The 25,434-nt window shown below is 42.4% G+C and overlaps 1 protein-coding gene across 2 annotated transcripts in view; it reads left to right on the top strand.

The window, feature by feature from the left end:
* The window catches only part of LOC120059067 (tumor necrosis factor receptor superfamily member 14-like), a 36,406-nt gene extending 27,397 nt beyond the window's left edge, over positions 1-9,009 (top strand). For both annotated transcript variants that reach the window (XR_005478090.1, XR_005478089.1), the window contains 6 exons: positions 5,062-5,196; positions 5,459-5,558; positions 5,646-5,771; positions 5,913-6,068; positions 6,307-6,394; positions 6,506-9,009. The gene's annotated coding sequence lies outside the window, so the exon portion shown is untranslated. The remainder of the gene's footprint in view (positions 1-5,061; positions 5,197-5,458; positions 5,559-5,645; positions 5,772-5,912; positions 6,069-6,306; positions 6,395-6,505) is intronic.
* Positions 9,010-25,434: the final 16,425 nt, after the last annotated feature.

Genomic DNA, 25,434 nt, shown 5'->3' with positions numbered 1-25,434 from the left:
TTCTCGGGCCGACTCTTTTCTCTGTATACATCAATGATGTTGCTCTTGCTGCAGGCGATTCCCTGATCCACCTCTACGCAGACGACACCATTCTATATACTTCCGGCCCTTCCTTGGACACTGTGCTATCTAACCTCCAAACGAGCTTCAATGCCATACAACACTCCTTCCGTGGCCTCGAACTGCTCTTAAACGCTAGTAAAACCAAATGCATGCTTTTCAACCGTTCGCTGCCTGCACCCGCACGCCCGACTAGCATCACCACCCTGGACGGTTCCGACCTAGAATATGTGGACATCTATAAGTACCTAGGTGTCTGGCTAGACTGCAAACTCTCCTTCCAGACTCATATCAAACATCTCCAATCCAAAATCAAAGCAAGAATCGGCTTTCTATTCCGCAACAAAGCCTCCTTCACTCACGCCGCCAAACTTACCCTAGTAAAACTGACTATCCTACCGATCCTCGACTTCGGCGATGTCATCTACAAAATAGCTTCCAATACTCTACTCAGCAAACTGGATGCAGTTTATCACAGTGCCATTCGTTTTGTTACTAAAGCACCTTATACGACCCACCACTGCGACCTGTATGCCCTAGTCGGCTGGCCCTCGCTACATGTTCGTCGTCAGACCCACTGGCTCCAGGTCATCTACAAGGCTATGCTAGGTAAAGTGCCGCCTTATCTCAGTTCACTGGTCACGATGGCTACACCCACCCGCAACACGCGCTCCAGCAGGTGTATCTCACTGATCATCCCTAAAGCCAAAACCTCATTTGGACGCCTTTCCTTCCAGTTCTCTGCTGCCTGCGACTGGAACGAATTGCAAAAATCTCTGAAGTTGGAGACTTTTATCTCCCTCAACAACTTTAAAAATCTGCTATCCGAGCAGCTAACCGATCGCTGCAGCTGTACATAGTCCATCTGTAAACTACCCACCCAATTTACCTACCTCACCCCCCATACTGCTTTTATTTATTTACTTTTCTGCTCTTTTGCACACCAGTATCTCTTCTTGCACATGATCATCTGATGATTTATCACTCCAGTGTTAATCTGCTAAATTGTAATTATTCGATTTATTGCCTACCTCATGCCTTTTGCACACATTGTATATAGATTCTCTTTTTTTTCTACCATGTTATTGACTTGTTTATTGTTTACTCCATGTGTAACTCTGTGTTGTCTGTTCACACTGCTATGCTTTATCTTGGCCAGGTCGCAGTTGCAAATGAGAACTTGTTCTCAACTAGCCTACCTGGTTAAATAAAGGTGAAATAAAAAAAAAAAATTTTTTTTTGAATTCTATAATTGTGAATTTGTATTAGAACATTGAATTTAATATTTATTAAATAGTAATGCACAAATAGAATAATTGAATTCATAAATTACACTTGTATTTCATTATTCTGTTATATAATTCAAAATCTATATATTCAGTTTCAATATTGTAGATATTGCATTCATTGTCTGTGTATCAAGTTTACAAACTGTAATTTGAAGTGTATCAATGTTACAAATATTCTACTTCTCCGGACCAAGGTGCAGCGTGGTAAGCGTACATTTATTTTTATTTTGAATGTCGCCAACAAAAACAAGAAACATCAAAAACAACCGTGAAGCTGACTAGGGCTATACAGGCCACTAACACAGACAACTACCCACAACTAAGGTGGAAAAACAGGCTGCCTAAGTATGATTCCCAATCAGAGACAACGATAGACAGCTGTCCCTGATTGAGAACCATACCCGGCCAAAACATAGAAACAGAAAACATAGAAATAAAGAAACTAGAATGCCCACCCTAGTCACACCCTGGCCTAACCCAAAATAGAGAATAAAAGCCTCTTCAAGGCCAGGGAGTGACAGTACCCCCCCCCCCCGCCCCAAAGGAGCGGACTTCGGCCGCAAAACCTGACTCTATAGGGGAGGGTCCGGGTGGGCATCTACTTTGGTGGTGGCTCCGGTGCGGGACACAGACCCCGCTCCACCTCTGGCTCCCCCCACTTTGGTGGCGCCTCAGGACTGGGGACCCTCGCTGCAGGCCCCGGACTGGGGACCGTCGCTGGAGGCTCCGGACTGGAGGCCGTCGCTGGAGGCTACGGACAGGAGACCGTCGCTGGAGGCTCCGGACTGGAGGCCGTCGTTGGAGGCTCCGGACAGGAGACCGTTGCTGCTCCGGACCGCGGATCGATACTGTAGGCTTCGTGCCATGGATCCTCACTGGAGGCTTCGTGCCATGGATCATCACTGGAGGCTTCGTGCCATGGATCATCACTGGAGGCTTCGTGCCATGGATCATCACTGGAGGCTTCGGGCCATGGATCATCACTGGAGGCTTCGTGCCATGGATCATCACTGGAGGCTTCGTGCCATGGATCATCACTGGAGGCTTCGTGCCATGGATCATCACTGGAGGCTTCGTGCCATGGATCATCACTGGAGGCTTCGTGCCATGGATCATCACTGGAGGCTTCGTGCCATGGATCATCACTGGAGGCTTCGTGCCATGGATCATCACTGGAGGCTTCGTGCCATGGATCATCACTGGAGGCTTCATGCCATGGATCATCACTGGAGGCTTCGTGCCATGGATCATTACTGGAGGCTTCGTGCCATGGATCATCACTGGAGGCTTCGGGCCATGGATCATCACTGGAGTGAGGAGACGTATAGGCAGCCTGGTGCGTGGAGCTGCCACCGGGCTTACCAGGCTGGGGAGACATACTGGATTCTTGGTTCTTGGAGCAGGCACCGGATACACTGGGCCGTGAAGGTGCACTGGAGGTCTCGAGCGTAGAGCCTGCACAACCCGTCCTGGCTGGATGGTTACCTTCGCCCGGCAAATGCGGGGTGCTGGCACAGAACGCACTGGACTGTGCAGACGCACCGGAGACACAGTGCGCAGAGCCGGCGCAGGATATCCTGGGCCGAAGAGACGCACTGGAGGCCAGGCGCGCTGAGCCGGCACCATCCGTCCTGGCTGGATGCCCACTCTAGCCCGTCCAATGCGGGGAACTGGAATGTAGCGCACCGGGCTGTGAACGTGCACTGGACACACCGTGCGCCCCACCGCATAGCACAGTGCCTGACCAGTACCACGCTCCTTACGGTAAGCACGAGGAGTTGGCTCAGGTCTGAATCCTGACTCTGCCACACTCCGTGTGCCCCCCACAAAAATGTTTTGGGAGTGGCCTCCAGGCTTTCGTGCTAGCCGTGACCCTGTGTAATCCTGGGCCCCTTTTCTCGCTGTCTCCGCCTTCCTCGCTGCTTCCACCTGCTCCCACGGGAGGCGATCCTTTCCAGCCAGGATCTCCTCCCACGTCCAGGATCCTTCCCCATTCAGGATGTCCTCCCATGTCCATTTCTCCAGAAAGTGCTGCTCCTCCCGGCCACGCCGCTTGGTCCGTTTGTGGTGGGTAGTTCTGTCACGAACGTCGTTAGGGAAATGACCGGACCAAGGTGCAGCGTGGTTAGCGTACATTTATTTTGATTTTGAATGTCGCCAACAAAAACAAGAAACAACAAAACCGAACGTGAAGCTTACTAGGGCTATACAGGCCCCTAACAAAGTCAACTACCCACAACTAAGGTGGAAGAACAGGCTGCCTAAGTATGATTCCCAATCAGAGACAACAATAGACAGCTGTCCCTGATTGAGAACCATACCATACCAAAACATAGAAACAGAAAACATAGAAATAAAGAAACTAGAATGTCCACCCTAGTCACACCCTGGCCTAACCCAAAATAGAGAATAAACGCCTTTCTATGGCCAGGGCGTGACACTCAGATGCGTTCAGATTAGGTTTATTAATTTAGTTCTCAAAATCTCCTGGCGGTTTTACATTTGAACATTTGATTCATCCAGAGCAATCTTCCCTGTTTTCGTTTTGCTCCACTTTTTGGTTTGCTTCTTGTCTTTAAGTTTGTTATGGGATTTACAATAAAATAAATTCAACATGTCATATAAGCTTCAGAAATCTTTAAAAGCTTCTGTTTGCGACAGAGGGAGCTTGATTCTATCTGGCAAAGTACCAGGATGTTGTCTGAATTTTAAAACGGAATCTGAATGCATCGGAGAAGTTGAATATATGAAACTTTGATCAATTTGAAATGATAGTTCTGTAAACGTGATACATAGACAATTAATGCAATGTTTACCATATTGAAACTGAATATATAAATATTGCATTTCATTTATGAATGCAATGATTCAATTTGTGCATTACATATTTAAAAATATTCAATTCAAATGTAATATCCTTTTATGGAATTCAAATACAATTTTTGTTGGCACTGAAATTGCTCCAGTTACCAAAGGGTAGAATATCTATGCCTTTTCAAAAAGGCTAGCCTACTTAAAAAAATGTGTCCTCCCATAGCCTTCTTTGAAGAAATGACTAAGTTGATAGGACTGGAGAAAGCAGGACTCCCCTTCATGTAAACCCACTCATACTATACATGGATATTCACATGCTATGTGCCACTACCATAGAGAAGAAAGAAGTAGCAGTCAGTACTGTGTTCAAGGGTTAGAATAGAGAACAGTGACACCTGCTTTGTTCGGTCTCAAATTCAACTTCATATCGTCAGTGAAAAAATACTTTTCCATGGTTGTGTTTTCAATCAAGAAAACCTCCAGCACGCTGGCAATCTTGATGCTTCCAACAACTGAATGGATCAATACATCAGTACATCCATTGCATTGTGATCCATTACATTGTTGGAAGCATCAAGATTGAGTGTGTGCTGGAGTTCATATTAATTTTAAACTTTGAGATTTTTATTTGAGTTCACTTTTTTTCCATGAATCTGGTAGCACATGGTGAGTATTCTAGTTGTCCAGCTGTCCATGTAATAATTAAATGAGGGTATTTTATAAACCTGCCAGACACCAGTTTTAACTTGAAAACAGAGTTTTTGATCAGAGGCACAAACTATTATTCTTGTTAACCACATGTCTATTTTACTACAACCTTTTTGACTGTTTCTGTTAGGCGCTCATAGATCCACTCATATTCCAATTATTTATGTAATTAATCTCTCTGATTCCTAAGGTTTTCATGAAGTCTTCAGGTCAGTTCATGATACACCGTAACTCTTAAGAATTTAACAAATCCAGTGTGTGGGTCTTCCAGTGAGTTGGAGAGGATTGAGGAAACATGGAACAGTTTGAAACCTTCATATGGACTGTAAGTGAAACATTTCTGTTATGCACATTTTGTGGCTCGGCATGTTTCACACAGCATACATTCCTGGCACTACACAGTATGCTGAATTCTTACACACCAGGGGGGGTGCCAGCTCACTGACAGAAGCCCCACCTGGTCCTACATAATTACATTATATTTTAAATTAGAATTTATTGGTTAGAATTGTGCTAGTTCTGTAAGTTTTATAAATACACATCAGTTTTGATTTTGGTAATTAGTTTACATTTTTTTCTACTTCCAGATACCTGTTATATTGGTGCTTGTAAGCATTGGATCCTGTATTGCATGTGATAGAGCTGAGTACAGAATAGAGGATACATGTTGTCTCATGTGTTCACCAGGTAAGGAACCTCTCTTTACATCATCACCAGAGGTTCATAAATGATCAACAATAGAAAAACATGACATTGTGATTTTCTATTCCCCAGGAAATCATGTACATAAGCATTGTACAGAACTCACCACTACCTCCTGTGTGTCCTGTATTGATTCTACATTCCTTGATGAGCCCAATGGTCTCATGAAATGTGCACCATGTTCCAGCTGTGATTCAGGTGAGAGTTGTTCTACATTTATAACAGCCAGACATTAATACTGACGTCATGTGCTACAGGTTGTCAGATGTGATTTATTATTGACATTTGACTGGCTTAATATGTTTGCAGAAGATAATGAATGAAATGTGTTCTTCATAGATTTGGGTTTGAGGGTGAAACAGCCATGCACATCACAATCAGATGATTTTTGTGAGCCACTGGAGGGGTTCTTTTGTTGGTTCTCAAACAAACATGGTTGTAAAATAGCCCAGAAACACAGAAGCTGTCAACCTGGTCAATACATCCATCACACAGGTTGGTCTCCTTTCAAGTATTCAACATGATTTTGTTATGATCTCTAGTGTGCCAAGTTACTCTACTGAATTAAAAGTAGCTGATTGTTTAATTGATTGAAATAATTAGACAATTACAATTAAGTCAAAATGATTACACGGGGAAAGTTTAAGTATAATGTTTACAAGTTTGTTTTGAGGAAGACTAGTTTTTATTTATTTTATCATTTAAACTTATGTTTAAACCTCCATTTATGCAGGAACAATATCTACAGATACTGTGTGTTCTGACTGTACTGGTGACACCTATTCAGATGGATCATTTACATCCTGCCAGACACACACACAGTAAGTGTGGCGTGCACAAATCGTTTTTACCATAAATACAAATCTAAAACTGAAAGATGTATGACCAAGTTATAAATTAATAATTCATGGCCAGAACTTCTCTGTTTATAGATGTGAATCCTTGGGACTTCAGGAAATTAATCCAGGATCTCCTTGGTGGGATTCAGAGTGTGGACCCCTACTATCCCATTCCACAGCTAGTAGCAGAATTGGTGCTGTGGCATCCATGACACTGCTATTAGCTGGAGCTGTTTTATTTGCATTTTAGTAATTTAGCAGACACTCTTATCCAGAGCAACGTACAGTAGTGAGTGCATACGTTTTCATTAATACTGGTCACCCATGGGAGTCGAAGCAACAACCTTGGCAATGCAAGCGCCATGCTCTACTAACTGAGCTACACGGGATGTATTTTTAGAAATAGTGAAAAAAATGTAAAACTCAAATTCATGTTAGGAATTCTATCTGTTTCTATTGCATCGGTAAATTATTGTGTGTGTGTGTGTGTGTGTGTGTGTGTGTGTGTAAACCAAGATACATTTGACCAACTGGGGACATTTTGTTGTTCCTCACAAGGTCAAATGCTATTTCTAGGGGGTGTATGGTTAAGGTTAGAATTAGTGTTAGGGAAAATGGGATTTTGAATGGGTCTGAATTGTATTTTTCCCCCTAAGGTTAGCTGTACAAGAATGTGTGTGTGCGTGTATGTCAGAGAGTGGAGTGGCAGGGCGCAGGTAGACTAGTGGTTAAGAGTGTTAGGATAGTAACCAAAAGGTCGCTGGTTCGCATCCCCTAGCTGACTAAGGTCACTGGTTCGAATCCCAAAGCAGACTAGGTGGAGGAAAAATAATTATGTTGATGTGCCCTTCAGCAAGGCACCTAACCCTAAGAGCTACTGATACATTATTTAAATGTACAACGTTTGTGTCTGTGCGCCCCTGTCAATCCAAAACGTCCTATATGTCATCCATTTGGATTAAATATTTCTCAGACTATCGTAGTAATAACTAACCAAATTATACTTGTTTTTTCATAGTGGAAACAGAAGACACATAGCGTTTTAATCAGCAGTTCTAGCCAGTTCAGGGAACGGACCTAAAACAGAACAAACATTTTCTTCAAATAACAGAAACTGAACTGGGAACAAAAGTGATCTCTAGTCTTCTGGAACAGAAACGTTATTTACAAATCTTGAAAACCGGTTCATGTAATGTTATTTTATGTTCCAAAAATATTCCTAATGTCTAGTATATAATTATGTAATTCAGTGAAGTTATGATGCTAGTAATAGCCTAAACACATTCTAGTTCACGTCATGTCATGATGTTCAATGCTTAAAGCCATGCGCCCTCCATGTCCACCTTTGCTCTCACTCTCTCCACACTTGTGAAATTTCAGTGGCATTTCGCAGCCTGCACTGATCTGGGAGCTGAGTTTGAAATTGTACCATTGAAAATGTGCAATATCATAAATGATCACCATCTGTACTCAGATGAAGTGTCATGGATGCCACACACCAGAACTATAGCATGAACATATCCACACCTCCGTGGATAAAATAAACTGCAATGTACTTCCACTTGAATTTTGACTAATTCAATGTGGATTTATCAGGAGTTGACTGTATTCAGGCAAAGTTACAGGGATCTATGATCTTGATTCACCTGTTCTTTAACCTAGTTGATTTGCAACATCCTATGTCAAGACCATGTCACTTTTTACTGTTAATGGTGTTATAAAAAGTAAAATGTGATATGAACAGTCTTTAATTCTAACCAAACCGTTTTGCTGATTACATGAATAACAATTCTATGTACATTCTATTTAAATCATCTGATACATTTTACATGACTTCTTGTTTTTTTGTACAGTAATTTGTATGGGCACAAAACACTTGTACATTTTTATTTATATATATATTTTGTAGGAGGTAGATCAGCTTTAATATTGCAGATTGTAGCTTCCATCAATGTAATTGTCTGCATCACTTCCAATCCCACATATATTTGTTTGTAAAAAAATAAGTAATAATATATATATATATATCTCTTTAAAAAACTTGTTTTCCCCTTTATTACCCTCCAACCTTACCACCCCTTCCTCAATTGGAGCAAACTAGATAACTACAATGCTTAGGCCTGTATTTCCAGCTTACACATACTATATGCATTTTATGGACAGTCTATTTTACAATAGTTCTATTTTGTTTGTTTTACCTCCTGTCCTTCCTCTACCCTCAACCCTTCCAACTATTTCTAATGTCCATCCAGTTAGATTTTTATTTGCCATATCTTTCAAACTGCTCTTTCACAGAAGTTCTTAACCTATATACGTTTTACGGACACAGTATGTTTTACCTTAGTTATCTTGTTATTGTTAGTTATTATTATAAGGACACAGTATGTTTTACATTAGTTATCTTGTTATTATAAGGACACAGTATGTTTTACATTAGTTACCTTGTTATTATAAGGACACAGTATGTTTTACCTTAGTTATCTTGTTATTATTAGTTGTTATAAGGACACAGTATGTTTTACATTAGTTATCTTGTTATTATTAGTTGTTATAAGGACACAGTATGTTTTACATTAGTTATCTTGTTGTTATTAGTTGTTATAAGGACACAGTATGTTTTACATTAGGTATCTTGTTGTTATTAGTTGTTATTAGTCCCAACCTTCAGCTCCATTCAACCCCTCCCATCGATCTCTTAACACTGTCCATATTGGATTTCTATTTATATGCCATATATTTTTCAACTGTGGTGTGATGTTTCACAATAGCTCTGAAATGTTATATTCTCATTGTTTCTACAGATTGAGAATAAATATTTTTGCTAAAAGTATTATTATATTATTGATCGATTGACTATGACTTTTCAGATCACCCAGTAGTGCTATCAGGGTTAGTTCCAGGTAAATGTTGCAATTATTCAGCCATTCCTGGAGCTGTGACCAAAAACAAGCTACATATGGACAGTATCAAAACAAATGATCTAATGATTCTGCATTTTCGCAGCAAAATCTGCAGAGCTGGGGAGGTTGTATCCCCCATAAAAATAACATTCTATTGGTTGCAAAAATGTTGTATAATAATTTAATTTGAAAAGTACACTTGTACATTTGTTAATATTGTGAAAATAATCAACATCCATTCAACACATTCATTTGACCCAAAAAATATTTGTTGTAAATTTAAAAATGCAGAAGCCAGCAGAAGCCTAAATTAATTGACATGTCATTCCATGAGATGGTGTACAAACTCAAGGACTTTACTCTGTTCTAGTATAACCCTGGAGGTGAGATTAAATGGACCAATCAGAACAGGTGCAGGTCAGTCTGTTTGGTTGTAGCATTCTGACTGGCGATTACAACAGTATGTACAATTGCCATAAGTGTTTATTTTTTTAAATGCATAGAGGGTACCCGCTTCAAAAATATCCCTTCCAGTTTCAGCTGTCAGGAGTTCCTCCACTTAGATCTGTGGTTAAGGAGCTGCTGCTTTCACCCCCCCAGCCTGGTCCTACCAATGTAAGAGGAGGGATTTGCTGTACTTTCTGCTGCAGTTTTTGGGAGAAATTAGAACAGTATTCAATGGTTTTCTAAAACAAACAAAAAACATTCAGTATGTTAAAAAGCTTCCAATTATTTTATTTTATTTATTTCACCTTTATTTAACCAGTTAGGCTAGTTGAGAACAAGTTCTCATTTGCAACTGCGACCTGGCCAAGATAAAGCATAGTAATTCGACACATACAACAACACAGAGTTACACATGGAATAATCAAAACATACAGTCAATAATAAAGTAGAAAAAAGAAAACAAAAAGTCTATATGCAGGGAGTGCAAATGAGGTAAGATTAGGGAGTTAAGGCAATAAATAGGCAATGGTGGTGAAGTAATTACAACATGGCAATTAAACACTGGAATTGTAGATGTGCAGAAGATGAATGTGCAAGTAGAGATACTGGGGTGCAAAGGAGCAAGATAAATAAATAAATACAGTATGGGGATGAGGTAGATAGATGGGCTGTTTACAGATGAGCTATGTACAGGTGCAGTGATCTGTGAGCTGCTCTGACAGCTGGTCCTTAAAGCTAGTGAGGGAGATATGAGTCTCCAGCTTCAGTGATTTTTGCAGTTCGTTCCAGTCATTGGCAGCAGAGAACTGGAAGGAAAGACGACCAAAGGAGGAATTGGCTTTGGGGGTGACCAGTGAGATATACCTGCTGGAGCGCGTGCTACGAGTGGGTGCTGCTATGGTGACCAGTGAGCTGAGATAAGACGGGGCTTACCTAGCAGAGACTTGTAGATAACCTGTAGCCAGTGGGTTTGGCAACGAGTATGAAGCGAGGGCCAACCAACGAGAGCGTACAAGTCGCAGTGGTGGGTAGTATATGTGGCTATGGTGACAAAACGGATGGCACTGTGATAGACTGCATCCAATTTGTTGAGTAGAGTGTTGGAGGCTATTTTGTAAATGACATCGCCAAAGTCGAGGATCGGTAGGATGGTCAGTTTTACGAGGGTATGTTTTGCAGCATGAGTGAAGGACGCTTTGTTACGATACAGGAAGCCCATTCTAGATTTGGATTGGAGATGCTTAATGTGAGTCTGGAAGGAGAGTTCACAGTCTAACCAGACACCTAGGTATTTGTAGTTGTCCACGTATTCTAAGCCAGAGCCGTCCAGAGTAGTGATGCTGGACGGGCGGGCAGGTGCGGGCAGTGATCGATTGAATAGCATGCATTTAGCTTTACTTGCATTTAAGAGCAGTTGGAGGCCACGGAACGAGAGTTGTATGGCATTGAAGCTCGTCTGGAGGTTAGTTAACAGTGTCCAAAGAGGGGCCAGAAGTATACAGAATGGTGTCGTCTGCGTAGAGGTGTATCAGAGAATCACCAGCAGCAAGAGCGACATCATTGATGTATACAGAGAAGAGAGTCGGCCCGAGAATTGAACCCTGTGGCACCCCCATAGAGACTGCCAGAGGTCCGGACAACAGGCCCTCCGATTTGACACACTGAACTCTATCAGAGAAGTAGTTGGTAAACCAGACGAGGCAATCATTTGAGAAACCAAAGCTGTCGAGTCTGCCAATAATAATGTGGTGATTGACAGAGTCGAAAGCCTTGGCCAGGTCAATGAATACGGCTGCATAGTAATGTCTCTTATCGATGGCGGTTATGATATCGTTTAGGATCTTGAGCGTGGCTGAGGTGCACCAATGACCAGCTCTGAAACCAGATTGCATAGCGGAGAAGGTACGGTGGGATTTGAAATGGTTGGTATTCTGTTTGCTAACTTGGCTTTTGAAGACCTTAGAAAGACAGGGTAGGATAGATATAGGTCTGTAGCAGTTTGGGTCTAGAGTGTCACCCCCTTTGAAGAGGGGGATGACCGCGGCAGCTTTCCAATCTTTGGGAATCTCAGACGATACGAAAGAGAGGTTGAACAGGCTAGTAATAGGGGTTGCAACAATTTCGGCAGATAATTTTAGAAAGAGAGGGTCCAGATTGTCTAGCCCGGCTGATTTGTAGGGGTCCAGAATTTGCAGCTCTTTCAGAACATCAGCTATCTGGATTTAGGTGAAGGAGAAATGGTGGGGGCTTTGGCGGGTTGCTGTGGAGGGTGCCGGGCAGTTGACCGGGGTAGGGGTAGCCAGGTGGAAAGCATGGCCAGCTGTAGAGAAATGCTTATTGAAATTCTCAATTATAGTGGATTTATCGGTGGTGACAGTGTTTCCTAGCCTCAGAGCAGTGGGCAGCTGGGAGGAGGTGATCTTATTCTCAAATTATCAATGGAGGGGGGTGACATGGGTAGTATCCAGTTGATTTATGTGTTTAACCTGTTTTGAGAATCTGCTATCCGTGGGGTACAAAACATTAACCTGGATGAAGATTTATCAAGGATCGATCAAACTACTCCTTAAACATACCTGCATGGTGGGGAGAAGAGCCTGATCACTGACTTCATTCTGGGGTTGTTTGGCTCCAGGAGAAGAGAACACAGCCTGGATGATCTTCAATCTCAGCCTCTCATGCTGGAAGACGTGGAAACAGGTTTAATTATGACTTAATAAACAATAAACCTATAATAAATAGTTGATCTACTTAACTCTTTATAAATCATTCATTAAGTATGCCTTACTATTAACTATTAACTATTACATCATTGCTATAGAAATGTTTGTGGTCATACGCACATCCTAACAAACATACAGTAGGTGCTGGGCTAATAAAGTCTAGATAAAAACAGGATTGAAACGTTGTGATTAAAGGTGGTAATTCAATACATACAGCATGCAGGCCTTTCTTCATTGCATACGATCTATAAACGTATACTTAACATTATTGCATCATTGGTTCCTACATCATTGCATACGGTGACAGCATGATAAGGATGACTATGAATGAGGAGAGAGGTCAGTCATACCCTGGTCTGTACTCCAGATGACTATGAATGAGGAGAGAGGCCAGTCATACCCTGGTCTATATCCAGATTACTATGAATGAGGAGTGAGATCAGTCATACCCAGGTCTGTACTCCAGATGACTATGAATGAGGAGAGAGATCAGTCATACCCTGGTCTGTATCTACTCCAGATGACTATAAATGAGGAGAGAGGTCAGTCATACCCTGGTCTGTACTCCAGATGACTATGAATGAGGAGAGAGGTCAGTCATACCCTGGTCTGTACTCCAGATTACTATGAATGAGGAGAGAGGTCAGTCATACCCTGGTCTGTACTCCAGATTACTATGAATGAGGAGAGAGATCAGTCATACCCTGGTCTGTACTCCAGATGACTATGAATGAGGAGAGAGGTCAGTCATACCCTGGTCTGTAACTACTCCAGATGACTATGAATGAGGAGAGAGTTCAGTCATACCCTGGTCTTTATCTACTCCAGGGCCACTAGGCTGCTGATGCTCTGCAGGTTCAGAGAGTCAATGGTCTCCTGGCAGACCTGGACCTCTCTCCTCAGACTCCTCTGGGCTACTCTCTCCACTTTCAGCACCCGGCTGAGCTGCTTCAACTGACCTTTAACCTCAGCTGCTTCCTGTTTCCTCTGGGACACTTCCTCCTGCAGCTGGACTACAACCTGGAGGATCACAGTCTCAATGGATCAATGAGAAATACCTTGCATTGATATTGGATCGACATTCGACTTAGTTCATATCTGTTACTGACACTAGAGGTCAGTACAACCTAGCCAGTGCATGTTCTTCCTAAATTATAAACATGTATTTTGTTACAACAGACTCACTGGTGTGCAGACTCATAAAAACAGATAAATTATATTCAAGCACATGCTGACATGGTGATATGGACATGGACAGAGTCAACTGATAATGATTATATTTGTGACAATCCTCTTGTGGTTCTGGAAAATAATATGATTGGAGCTGTAGCAAGCATTCTATGGCATCAGTCAGAATAAAGGATCAGTTGGAAGATTGTTATGACTCTTCAGTTGACTCAACCACTTTCAGGATCTCTCATTGAAGACACGTTTATTATGATCCCCTGTAGCTACTGTTCCTGGGGAAGCAGGGATTCTGAGCCTCCAAACATCTACAAGGTCTAACAATCAAATCATATTTGATTTTGATGATCACATTTGATGATGATCACTGATTGATTCCCTTCACAATTCAGAGTTAAAGACAGACCTGTGTTGCAGGAGATACATTATCTACACCAGTGGAGGCTGCTGAGGGGAGGACGGCTCATAATAATGGCTGGAACGGAGCAAATAGAATGGCATCAAATACATGGAAACTACGCGTTTGATACCATTCCACTTATTCCTCTCCAGACGTTACCAATTAAGGTGCCACCAACCTCCTGTGATCTACACCCTTTCTTTTACATGACTTGCCAATCTTTGAGGTTTCTCATTGAAGCATTGTTTGACTTAATCAGCCCTAGTCTATTTTCTTAGACATCCATGATGTAACGGTTTTCCTCCATTGGTGAAGGAGAGGACCAAAATGAAGCGCGGCTAGTGTTCAACATATTTAATAAACAAAGAGACGAATACGTGAACACTATACAAAATACAAAATAACAAATGTGAAAACCGAGACAGACCTATCTGGTGCAGAACACAAACACAGAGACAGGAAACAACCACCCACAAAATCCCCAACACAAAACAAGCCACCTATATATGATTCTCAATCAGGGACAACGATTGACAGCTGCCTCTGATTGAGAACCATATTAGGCTGGACACAGAAACAGACAAACTAGACACACAACATAGAATGCCCACCCAGCTCACGTCCTGACCAACACTAAACAAGCAACACACATAAGAACTATGGTCAGGACGTGACAGTACCCCCCTCTTGAGGTGCAGACTCCGGACGCACCCCCTTAAAACTCTAGGGGAAGGTCTGGGTGGGCATCTGTCCGCGGTGGCGGCTCCGGCGGTGGACGAGGACACCACTCCACCATTGTCTTTGTCCCCCTCCTTAGCGTCCTTTGAGTGGCGACCCTCGCCGCCGACCTTGGCCTAGGAACCTTCAAAGGTCCCCCCTAGATAGAGGAGACAGCTCAAGACAGACAGGTAGCTCAAGACAGAGAGGTAGCTCAAGACAGAGAGGTAGCTCAAGACGGAGAAGTAGCTCAAGACAGAGAGGTAGCTCAAGACGGAGAAGTAGCTCAAGACAGAGAGGTAGCTCAAGACAGAGAGGTAGCTCAAGACAGAGAGGTAGCTCAAGACAGAGAGGTAGCTCAAGACAGAGAGGTAGCTCAAGAAAGAGAGGTAGCTCAGGACAGAATGGTCGCTCCGGACCGAATGGCGGCTCTGGCGGCTCCTGACTGTCTGGCGGCTCTGGCGGCTCCTGACTGGCTGGCGGCTCTGGCTGCTCCTGACTGACGGACGGCTCTAGCGGCTCCTGACTGACGGACGGCTCTAGCGGCTCCTGACTGACGGACGTCTCTAACGGCTCGGGACAGACGGGCGGCTCTAACGGCTCGGGACAGACGGGTGGCTCTAACGGCTCGGGACAGACGGGCGGCTCTAACGGCGCTGGGCAGACGGACGGCTCAGACGGCGCTAGGCAGGCGGATGGCTCAGACGGCGCTGGGCAGGCGGATGGCTCAGACGGCGCTGGGCAGACGGATGACTCAGACGGCGCTGGGCAGACGGATGACTCAGACGGCGCTGGGCAGACGGATGACTCAGACGGCGCTGGGCAGACGGATGACTCAGACGGCGCTGGGCAGACGGATGACTCAGACGGCGCTGGGCAGACGGATGACTCAGACGGCGCTGGGCAGATGGATGACTCAGACGGCGCTGGGCAGACGGATGACTCAGACGGCGCTGGGCAGATGGATGACTCAGACGGCGCTGGGCAGACGAGCAGTGCAGGCGGCGTTGAGCAGACGAGCAGTACAGGCGGCGTTGGGCAGACGGCCGACTCTGACCTGCTGAGGCGCACAGTAGGCCTGGTGCGTGGTGCCGGAACTCGTGGTACCGGACTGGAGACACGCACCTCAAGGCTAGTGCGGGGAACAGGAACAGGGCACACTGGATTCTCAAAGCGCACAGTAGGCCTGGTGCGTGGTACCGGAACTGGAGGTACCGGGCTGAGGGCACGCACCTCAGGGCGAGTGCGGGGAGAAGGAACAGTGCGTACAGGGCTCTGGAGACGCACAGGAGGCTTGGTGCGTGGTGCCGGAACTGGTGGTACCGGGCTGGAGACACGCACCATAGGGAGAGTGCGTGGAGGAGGAACAGGGCTCTGAAGATGCACTGGAAGCCTGGTGCGTGGTGTTGGCACTGGTGGTACTGGGCTGGGGCGGGAAGATGGCACCGGATATACCGGACCGTGCAGGCGTACTGGCTCCCTTGAGCACCGAGCCTGCCCAACCTTACCTGGTTGTATGCTCCCCGTAGCCCGACCAGTGCGGGGAGGTGGAATAACCCGCACTGGGCTGTGTTGGCGAACCGGGGACACCATGCGTAAGGCTGGTGCCATGTACACCAGCCCGAGGAGACGTACTGGAGGCCAGATATGTTGAGCCGGCTTCATGGCACTTGGCTCAATGCTCAATCTAGACCGGCCAGTGCGGGGAGGTGGAATAACCCGCACCGGGCTATGCACACGTACAGGAGACACCGTGCGCTCTTCCGCATAACACGGTGTCTGCCCGTACTCCCGCTCTCCACGGTAAGCATGGGAAGTGGGCGCATGTCTCCTACCTGACTTCGCCACACTACCCTTTAGCCCCCCAATAAATTTTTCCATCGACTCCATCGAATCCCAGGCGGGCTCCGGCACTCTCCCTGGGTCAACCGACCACCTGTTTATTTCCTCCCAAGTGGTGTAACCCAGATCCGGCTCCTGCTGCCGAGCTAGCTCCTCAAAACGCCGCCTCTCCGCTTTTGCTGCCTCCAGCTCTGCTTTGGGGCGGCGATACTCCACTGGCTCTGCCCAGGGTCCTTTTCCGTCCAGCTCGTCCTCCCATGTCCATTTCTCCTGGTCCCGCTGCTGCTGCTGCAGCCGCTGCTGCCTGTTGCTACGCTGCTTGGTCCGAAATTGGTGGGTGGTTCTGTAACGGCAGCCTTCCCTCTCTTCACGAGAAGAGAGGGTGGAACAGGGATCGGACCAACACGCAGCGTAGCCAGTGTTCAACATATTTAATAAACAAAGAGACGAATACGTGAACACTATACAAAATACAAAATAACAAATGTGAAAACCGAGACAGACCTATCTGGTGCAGAACACAAACACAGAGACAGGAAACAACCACCCACAAAATCCCCAACACAAAACAAGCCACCTATATATGATTCTCAATCAGGGACAACGATTGACAGCTGCCTCTGATTGAGAACCATATTTGTCTGGACACAGAAACAGACAAACTAGACACACAACATAGAATGCCCACCCAGCTCACGTCCTGACCAACACTAAACAAGCAAAACACATAAGAACTATGGTCAGGACGTGACACATGAGCGAAGGTTACATCATACAATTATGTATTTTGTTATAATTTAGAGAATTTAGAGCTGTGCAAGACTTCTCACAAAGACAAAAAAAAACTGGACAATCACAGAGTCAATGTGTCAGTGAGAAATACCTTGTATTTATATTGGCTTGACATTAGACTTAGTAAATATCTGTTAATACTACTGACACTAGAGTAACAGGAAAGGTGTGTCGCAACCTGAATCAGGGTGTCTTTTTCCTCCTCCAGCATTACCATTATCATACCATCACCTATAGGAGAACTGAAAATAAAGCCAGGTTACTGAGAAGTCACATTCACAGTGTATTTTAAAGAACTTTAGTTGTGCTTGATCTAGGAACAATGGAAACAACTAAAAAGTCCCGAAGACAAGACGCTGATCATAAAGTAAGTCAAATTAGTCCATGGCCCTACCCTACTGGGATCAAGGCTGGGGTAAGATGAATATAACGTGTTTACGTAGAAATAACCTACTTTACATGTTCTGTGAATGTAGCCTAACATTAAGAATGACATCTTTTCATCTTGATGAATGATTGTGTAATTTTATACAACGAATAAGCAGGCCAATGCTCCGCTGTTCTCTCCCTTTTGTTTTCAAATTTTGTTCTGCCTCTGTCTGTCGGTTAAGCTAAATAATGAGCAGCTATAGTATTTCAATAATTTGAAATATATATTTGACCCAGGTCTAATCTACAAATCTACACACAAAGCATGTTCATACCTTCCTGGACATGGCCTATAGTTGGACCAACCGGTTCTTCACTACCTTCCTGGACATGGCCTGTAGTTGGACCAACCGGTTCTTCACTACCTTCCTGGACATGGCCTGTAGTTGGACCAACCGGTTCTTCACTACCTATGGATCTCATTCTTCCTGGGGTCCAGACATATTAAGGCACGTCACACAATTAACAAACAAAATGTTTAAATAAAACAGCGCATCATATAACACCATTACACCAATACATATTTACAACACAAAATGTACGTGTGTGTAGAGTACGTGTGTTAGTTAACTACGGGTTAACCTCATGCTGTGTGGCTTGGTGTTCTGTCTCAGAGTAGGTTTTTCTAGTTAACCTGATGCTGTGTGGTTTGGTGTTCTGTCTCAGAGTGAGTTTCTTCTAGTTAACTGAGGGTTAACCTGATGCTGTGTGGTTTGGTGTTCTGTCTCAGAGTGAGTTTCTTCTAGTTAACTGAGGGTTAACCTGATGCTTTGTGGTTTGGTGTTCTGTCTGAGAGTGAGTTTCTTCTAGTTAACTGAGGGTTAACCTGATGCTGTGTGGTTTGGTGTTCTGTCTGAGAGTGAGTTTCTTCTCGTTAACTGAGGGTTAACCTGATGCTGTGTGGTTTGGTGTTCTGTCTGAGAGTGAGTTTCTTCTAGTTAACTAAGGGTTAACCTCATGCTGTGTGGCTTGGTGTTTGTCTCAGAGCAGGTTTTTCTAGTTAACCTCATGCTGTGTGGCTTGGTGTTCTGTCTCAGAGTGAGTTTCTTCTAGTTAACTGAGGGTTAACCTCATGCTGTGTGGCTTGGTGTATGTCTCAGAATGAGTTCCTTTTCTGTCCAACGGGCTGGGAACCCTCCATGTTCAGGACCCAACACAGAGCTGGCCTCTCTCAGCCTGTGGAGCTCCTCTTGTGTCCTCGCTTGATAGAGCTCCTTCTTCTCCACCTCCCTCCGATTCCTGACCTCCTCTGATAGACGCACTATCAACTCAACCTTCAATACAGAGAAACACAGGGTGAAACACAGGAACAAGTTTTTCCTCATTCCTCATGTCTTCTATCATTCGTCCTGTTCCCGACATCTTATAATAACGCCATAAAGAGATGAGAAGGAGAATAATCTGTTAATTGTGCGTAGAAATGATTTTGTTCACTTTAATTTGTCTAGTTTGGTTAATATATTCTTTATTTAATGTAAGTTAATTCATGCCAGTTTCAGTATACATTTTACAGCAGGTTATCTTTCAATCAGAGATGTTCTATTTTAGTTTACATTTTAGACAAAGTGAACAAGAATTGGATGAGGCGGTCATTCAAGACCTCCAATACAAATAAACACACAGAAAAGTATGAGATGAGAAAAAAGTTACTACAATTTTGGCATTTATTTATGTTTCATTTTAGTTTGACAGATTAATTCTAGATGTGTGTTGTGCTCTGTTGGTTCTGGTATTCGTTTTAGTTTGAACAGTCTAATTCTAGATCACTGTTGGTTCTGGTATTCGTTTTAGTTTGAACAGTCTAATTCTAGATCTCTGTTGGTTCTGGTATTCGTTTTAGTTTGAACAGTCTAATTCTACATCTCTGTTGGTTCTGGTATCAGTTTTAGTTTGAACAGTCTAATTCTAGATCTCTGTTGGTTCTGGTATTCGTTTTAGTTTGAACAGTCTAATTCTATATCTCTGTTGGTTCTGGTATTCGTTTTAGTTTGAACAGTCTAATTCTACATCTCTGTTGGTTCTGGTATCAGTTTTAGTTTGAACAGTCTAATTCTAGATCTCTGTTGGTTCTGGTATCAGTTTTAGTTTGAACAGTCTAATTCTAGATCTCTGTTGGTTCTGGTATTCGTTTTAGTTTGAACAGTCGAATTCTAGATCTCTGTTGGTTCTGGTATTCGTTTTAGTTTGAACAGTCTAATTCTAGATCTCTGTTGGTTCTGGTATCAGTTTTAGTTTGAACAGTCTAATTCTAGATCTCTGTTGGTTCTGGTATCAGTTTTAGTTTGAACAGTCTAATTCTAGATCTCTACTGGTTCTGGTATCAGTTTTAGTTTGAACAGTCTAATTCTAGATCTCTACTGGTTCTGGTATCAGTTTTAGTTTGAACAGTCTAATTCTAGATCTCTGTTGTTTATTTATTGCTTATTTTCCTTTAGTTGAAATGTTAGTCAACCTTGAGGGTTCAAATGCAGAGGGATAGATGACACTGTTATAGTACTTTTATACTGTAGTTAGTGTCAGGGATAGAGGGATAGATGACACTGTTATAGTTAGATCACTTTTATACTGTAGTTAGGGTCAGGGATAGAGGGATAGATGACACTGTTATAGTACTTTTATACTGTAGTTAGTGTCAGGGATAGAGGGATAGACGACACTGTTATAGTTAGATCACTTTTATACTGTAGTTAGTGTCAGGGATAGAGGGATAGATGACACTGTTATAGTACTTTTATACTGTAGTTAGTGTCAGGGATAGAGGGATAGATGACACTATTATAGTTAGATCACTTTTATACTGTAGTTAGGGTCAGGGATAGAGGGATAGATGGCACTGTTAAAGTTATAGCACTGCTTTGGTAATAAGTATATGTCTATATACCCATTAAACCAAAGGTCACACGTTGTTGTTCAGTACATAAGCTACAATACTCTCACAGAACTCTGAAATATACATGTAGCATATTATTGTAGAAAGCAATGATAGAAGTCGCCTATCCTAATAATAATTTAGATGTTAGATGACCAGTACTTATGTTTACATTTTACCAAGATCATATATCTCTATGGTTATTATATAGACGGTTTAAACATTCCATCCCAAAGAATACAGTTTTTCTATGAGACTGTCATCATAGAGATGAAACACGTTCTATCTCTATGGTTGCTGATGTCATAGAGTGGTTGTTACATAGAATAGAATTAATTGCCAGGATTAGAGGTTACAAGCCCGTTATATTCATTCTATTTATATGGGTTGTTAGCCTATCACAGAGATCCTCTTAAATTATGTAAATCTAAACAATGGTGTTTGAGGGGGCCAATCAGAATGAATGAGAATGAACATGCATTGCATCATTCTAAGAACAGTCCTTAATGTGTATGCCTTACTGCTTCAATGCAGCATTATTGATTGTATTTCGTGTTTTATTTTATTACAGTTTCAAGTACATGAAAACAGTGGGGATTACAGAAACATATTCATCAAATTAAATTGCAGGATAAAACACATTGAATATGGATTCACAATGGGGTTAATATCCACTCAGAATAAACATAATCCCTTTTGATAACCTTTATGGGTATTTAAATCTAATATTAGTTTATTGTGTTGGGTTATCCTACTGACACGGCACATTGTGACATGGTACTTGAAGATGAAACGGAGGTTATTAAGATACCTTAGCACTAACACAAATTTGAACACAAATCAAACATAGTATTTTAAAAACACCAACAAATAGTCATAACAAATGTTTTGCGTGTGTGTATTTGCAAACCTTAATGTAAAAACACACAAAAACTTAAGTTAACTATAAACAACACCTAATGATAATTCCATTGTACTTCCTCCAATCATTAATCATACATTTTAATCTACACCAATGTATATGTATGCTTAAGTAAACATGCTACCCTTAGATACAATTATCCTGATATCATTACTATCTAAATGTAATAATTTTTCCTCTGTTGCAAATGTAGTACATTTCAGTGATATTTAATCCCAGGCATTTAATCAAAATGTAGACGTGTTCTCCCATGTCTCTGTCACGCCCTGGCCTTAGTATTCTTTGTTTTCGTTATTATTTTTAGTTAGGTCAGGGTGTGACATGGGGATGTATGTGTTTTTGTAGTGTCTTGGGTGGTTGTATGGTTTAGGGGGTTAGGTAGAGTAGATGGGTTTGTGTTTAGTATAGGTGTCTAGCTGTGTCTATGGTTGCCTGAATGGTTCTCAATCAGAGACAGATGTCATTAATTGTCTCTGATTGGGAGCCATATTTAAGGCAGCCATAGGCACTAGGTCTATGTGGGTAATTGTATATGTCTAAACGTTAGTAGCTTGTGTGTGCACTTTCGTTTTGTAGCTTCACGGTCGTTTGTTGTTTTGTTAGTTTGTAAAGTGTTTGGTTTTGTTTTTTCTTCTTCAAATAAAAAGAAGATGTCTTATTTTTCACACGCTGCGTTTTGGTCCAATCTCTCTTCACAAGACGATCGTGACAGTCTCCTTTAACTTACATACTTTAGATAACTTCCATCCGTCCTGGAAGAAAGAATCATACTCAAACACATCAGATAATACAATGTTTAATTAAGTAAAATCAACACCTAAAATAAACAATAAACAGTAAACAAATAAACAAACCCATAACCCCTTTAATCAGCAATCTAATCATTTCAACCTGTTGATATGTTTAGTAAAAACTATCCTGATCTTTTTAACAAATCTAAAATCTTTCAAAAGTTGGCGCTGTCTCATCAGCGTAAAAATCAAAAGTAACTTTTTCCCACTCATATCCACAAGGTTTTCATTCCCCAAAGGTCAATACTGTTCAGCTCCTACATCAATGATCTTCCTTCTGTCTGTACAGGGTCTGAAAATCCAAAGTATGCCGATAATACAGTGATAAATTCATGCAAATAACAAACAACAAGCTACACAAGAACACACTACTATAATGGTTCAGATGACAAAGTTGCGCAGAGACTCATGTTTGCATCTCAATAAAACAAAACACAGTCTGCATGTTCCTCACAAAGAAAACAACTGATGCCTCTGAGACAGATGTCTATGTATCAGGGGAAAAGCTCCCGGTGGTATCTGATTTTAAGTACCAAGGCATCATACTTGATTCCAACCTCTCTTTTAAAAAAATAACTCAAATAACTAATAAAATCTAAACCTTATGGCAACAGATCCCCAAGATCCGCCATGAGAAATTACTGTATAGTTCCCTTAATAGTATATTCTGATTACAATTATTATGTCTAATATTTTAACTAAATGCAGTCTATTAGCTTCCATACTGTAAGTAGGTATATCTAGCTGTCTAATAACTTGTTCTGATGGAAGGGCTTGTCCTGCACTTTGTAAAAACCCAGAGTGCATTAAGTGAATGTTGGAAAAAGTTCTTGCCTCCTTTCTAAACATAGCAATGTGAATGCAAAGAGGACACGGACCACAATAGGTGAAGTGAACTGGCAAAAGAGTCCTCATTCAAAGCCAAGGGCAGTGTGAATGCAAAGAGAAGTCCTTTTGCTTCTGTTTTTATGTCAAAGTTTACTTTAAAGAGGACTGAGATCTGTTCTGTTAATGAGGACTGTATGTGAAAACACCCTTCTCTCCCAATGTGTTCTCCAATTTCATAAAACATTTTAGAAAAAGGCTCAGTTTCATAATTCAAGCAAGGGGAGGGTGCTGGAGTATTGAAAAAAGAGGTTTCAAACATTTTTTATTATAACTTGTTAAAGCAATTGAAAATGAGATCTGTACATTAATTAATAAACACAGCTGTAAAAGGATAAATATTTGTAGATAATCAAAAGGGATTTTTTATTTTATTTTTTGTAATTCACTTTGATAGAGGTCAGGGAACACACTGCACGTGTCTGTAGATCTCTAGCACAGGTGGATCGGAAGCCATTAAATTATAATTGGAGTGCCTTCAGAAAGTGTTCACACCCCTTGACTTTATCTACATTTTGTAACAAAGTGGGAATAAAATTGATTAAATTGTCATTTTTCTGGTCAACGATCTACACAAAACACAAAAAAATGTCAAAGTGGAAGAAAATGTCTAACGTTTGTAAAATAAATTAACAATAAAACACTATATCTTGGTTAGATAAGTATTCAACCCCCTAGTCAATACATGTTAGAATCACTTTTGGCAGCGATTACAGCTGTGAGTCTTTCTGGGTAAGCCTCTAAGAGCTTTCCACACCTGGATTGTGCAACATTTGCCCATTATTCTTTTCCAAATTCTCCAGGCTCTGTCAAATTGGTTGTTGATCATTGCTAGACAAACATTTTCAGGTCGTGCAATAGAGTTTCAAGCAGATTTAAGTCAAAACTGTAACTCAGCCACTCAGGAACATTCACTGTCTTCTTGATAAGCAACTCCAGTGTAGATTTGGCCTTGTGTTTTTAGGTTATTGTCCTGCTGAAAGGTGAATTAATCTCCCAGTATCTGGTGGAAAGCAGACAACCAGATTATCCTCAAGGATTTTGCCCTTTTATCTACCAACAGAGTTCTCATCTGTAATGATCACAGCTGTCTACATTCCTCTTCGGGCCAACACCACTCAATAAACTGTATTGGGCCATAAACAAACAAAAAACTGCTCACCCAGAGGCAGCCTTTCTAGTGGGCAGAAACTTTAAAGCGGAGCGACTTAACTGTCCTACATCACTTCTACCAACACGCCTCCTGCGCCATTAGGGGCCCTAAAACTCTAGGTCGCTTATCCTACCCACAGAAACGCTTACAAGGCCCTCCCTCATCCACCCTTTGGCAAATCTGACCATGACTCCATTCTCCTGCTTTCAAACAAAAGCTCAAACAGAAAGTACCAGTGATGTGCTCCATAAGAAAGTGGTCGGACGAAGCAGACACGAGGATACAAGACTGTTTTGCTTGTACATACCGGGATACAGTGCATTCGGAAAGTATTCAGACCCCTTGACCTTTTCCACCTTTTGTTATGTTACAGCCTTTTAGAATGGATTCAATAGATTGAGGGAAAACAATCTACACACAATACCCCATAATGACAAAGCAATAACCTTTAAATGTAGATTCCTTAATGTGACGGCTCCCATTAGACAGGTCAGGGTAGGAAGGGGTCAGTAATCCAGATAGGAGGTTCAAAGGTTCAGGACGGCAGGCATGCTTAGGGTCAGGGTAGGCAGAGGTTAGTAATCCAGATAGGTGGGGCAAAGGTTCAGGACGTTAGGCAGGCTCGGGGTCAGGGCAGGCAGAAATGGTCAACACTGGGAAAACTAGAAAACAGTAACAATCGCGAGACAGGAACAGAGGGAAAATCGCTGGTAGGCTTGACGAAACAAAACGAACTGGCAACAGACAAACAGAGAAGACAGGTATAAATACACAGGGGATAATGGGGGAAGATGGGCGACACCTGGAGGGGGGTGGAGACGATCACAAAGACCGGTGAAACAGATCAGGGTGTGACATATACATTCTGCTGAGAAAATTGGCCCTTGTATTACGCATATCGTTAATCTCTCTCTTGAACAAGGCATCTTTCCCAGGGACATGAAACAAGCTGAAGTTTTACCTCTGT

The sequence above is a fragment of the Salvelinus namaycush genome, chromosome 14 (genome assembly GCF_016432855.1).
Source record: "Salvelinus namaycush isolate Seneca chromosome 14, SaNama_1.0, whole genome shotgun sequence".
NCBI lineage: Eukaryota > Metazoa > Chordata > Actinopteri > Salmoniformes > Salmonidae > Salvelinus > Salvelinus namaycush.
The sequence above is the reverse complement of the archived record's forward strand: the minus strand, read 5'-3'. Positions and strand labels throughout refer to the sequence as shown.